We start from the raw sequence: 3,097 nt of genomic DNA, 5'->3' as shown, positions 1-3,097 counted from the left end.
TTTCCCCATCATGGAACCGTTCTGTGCCAGTGACACGCCCATGTGAAATACGTCAGGCTGGCCTCCAACACCACTGCCCCCCCTCGCCCCCAAATGGGTCGTTCCAGCAGCCAGGAATTGCCAGACCATAAGGGTGTTCCATCCTTGCTTCCTTTTGTCTGTCCACGACCCCCCCCCCCCCGTGCTGGAGGTGGGGCTGAAGGAGCCACTACAGCAAACAGACTCCTCAACGAGGGCCACCCTAAACCAAATGGTGCCCCAAGGGAGTTCGGCACCCCTCCCCCTTCATTGGTTAAACTTTTGAATACCTTATTTTTATTGCATTTGTAGCCCATTTCACGACTTTGGTGCACCATTTACATGCATGATTTATCCCTGTCATAGGAGACAATACGTTTTCCCCTTTTGTCGCTAACACCACAAACAGCACCCTGAGCCTGACCCCCCAGGTGGTTGCCTGGGTCGCCTGATCCTAACTCCAGCCCTGTCCTCTACTAGCCATTTCAGGTGCAAAGCAGATTTAATTTATAGCAAAGCAGATTTTAGACTCATCAGGGTGGAGGGCTGGCCAATTTTCCTTTGCTAGTCATTAAACTAGCTTCTAGCAGTGCTTTTGCTGACAGAAATTCTGCTTTGGGAAATAATTGCTAGCAATGTGGTATGCTTCCTTAAAATGAAACTGTGCACAAAGGAATCTGCTATGTCAGGGGGCAGATACACAACTAGTGTAAATGATCATAGCTCCCATGAAATCAGTGGAAATCTGACAATTTATGGCAGCTGAGGCTCTATCCCCAGAAATCTGCTATTGGAAAGGTCTCTTGCCTCTCACTTTCTCAGGGTTGTTGCTGTTATTGTGTGGGTCATTGCAGAGATTATCTCCTGCCCTGAAACTGAGAACATCCCATAGTCTCAGACAAAGATATTTGCTGCAGAGATAGTCCCGAACCTATAAAATACTATTTAATCTTCTTAGGGGCTGCAGGTATTAAACTGGATTGGCTATTCCTCTAGCAATATGCCCTTCACACCTGACCCTGCCTCTTACTGAAATGCAGCTGGGAGAGACCTAATGAAAATGGGATCATTTTTTGCTGCTTCTAGCCATCACTCATCTCCTTTCTGGGTGGTACACGTCAAAGCAGCTTCCAGCATTACATGCTAGCAATGGAACCCCAGTTCTTGAACATCCTTTTTTGAAGGTAAGCTGTGGAGTTCCATCTGATCGCCTGAGAGGACTGTTAGATAAGACAGACTAATCACAAGGGAAAAGAATGGACCTGAATAATACTTGTAAGAGAAAATACTCTGCATACATAAGGATAAGAAAATAGTGTTGAATCAGCGAGCCTGGAAAACCAAGGGATAGGTCCTCTGAAGATATTAAAGTCATAGAGCTATAGCAGCTGATGATCTGCCCCTTTACTTGCAAAAGTTGTTCAGGTAGCTCATTTTGGAGAGAAGTTGTAAATCGTTATATTTAAATAAGGGGTTGGTTCAGGTTATCTTTTTCTGTTCTCTATTTTTCTTCTTTTCATTTTATTTGCTTTTTTTGTTGTGCTATGAAGGGTGACAATTTTCTCTGTTGTATTACTTCTCTACACTTTATTGAAGAATACAGCTGACTGTACCGGTACATGCGGATGGTTACTATGTGCACATACACATGTACGTTTTAGACACCAGGAGTAGAATTTATGTGATCTCTCTTTCATTGTAGGTATTTCTGTAGTCCTCATTACTATAGCACCTCATTACTGAGCACTTCCCAAGTATTTAAAACAGAGATAGCAACATCTGTCTCTCTTCCTTCCTTTCCCCTAGTTAGAAATGTAAATTGATTAGTTGATGGGAATATATGCAAGTATGTGTGCATGAAGAACTTATTAATGAACGGCTTAGAGTTGTGTTCTATTTGCATCCTCTTCTAAATTAATATAATAATCCCATTCCAAAAAAACTGTTAAAAATAATATGTTGAGATACAATACATCATCTTCCAACTAAAAGGTGAATGTTATCGCTGCCAAATCAATGTTTCTGTACTGCCATAGCCCAGCTCTCTGTTGCTTTGGTATTTACAATTTGGCTCCCTCTGTAAATGCTGTTCAAATAATTATGCGAGATATGCTAATTATCCCCACAGACAGTGTGATAACTATTCCACTTTGCAAGTCCTAATTTGGACAGTAGGTTTGAAGAGGTGAAGCCATAGTAATAAATGAATGCTCAGCACCTTTGTTTTTGCTATAGCCAGGCCTTCCCTTCTACCCTTCTCAAACTGAAAGCAAAAATAGAAATCACTTTTTGCTTGGTTTGTATCTTGTGTGAGTGCAAATCCTGGGAAGCTACAGAGTGGCATTAGCTCGAAGATATTAGAGCAATTGCCAGGTACATTTCCAGCAACCTGTCAAGCTTATATAGGTAAGTAACAGGCCTGTATGGAGAGTGGATTTAACATGATGGGATCATCCTTAGTGCTTAATCTTCTATAGTGATTTAGACTGTAAGTAAGCTCCTCGGGGCAGGTACCATATTAACTTATCTGTTTATAAAGCATTGATCACATTGTCAATGCTACAAAATACCAGATGGGTCCAAATCAAAACCCAGATCTAAAGAAACCTGAGCTTTCCATGGTGGAGTGGTAGGAGAGATCAGAATCCAGATACGGATCTGAATCTCATGGCCGTCTCAATTCCATAATGCGCTGAACCAAAATGGCAGATCTGTACAGCCCCACACTTTGGGAAATCAGGAGGCTGAAATCTGGATCCAGATCTGAATATGCCAGTTTGGGCCCATCTTGTATAATGCAAACATAATGCCAGTTAATAATGCATTCAGCTGAGTAGAACTGAGTTGAGTTGCAAAGCAGCAGATGTTAGGTGACAGTAGATCCTTGCGCTGTGTTTCACACTAGAACTTCTTCTTTTGTAGGATTCTGCACTTTTTGTAGCATGTAGTTCCAGTCCTATTGAGATCCCCGCATTTAGGAGCAGCAAGAGACTCCCGATGATAGGCGTAAGTGCACTTTGCTGACCGGGAGAAATCTCCATTGGCTCCAGGAACATTGATCAGATTTGTGAGCATTTGG

This window comes from Emydura macquarii, unplaced genomic scaffold (assembly GCF_026122565.2).
Source record: "Emydura macquarii macquarii isolate MOO-44397 ecotype Brisbane River unplaced genomic scaffold, CSIRO-AGI_Emac_v2 contig_1644, whole genome shotgun sequence".
Classification (NCBI taxonomy): domain Eukaryota; kingdom Metazoa; phylum Chordata; order Testudines; family Chelidae; genus Emydura; species Emydura macquarii.
This window is presented reverse-complemented; position numbering follows the sequence as displayed.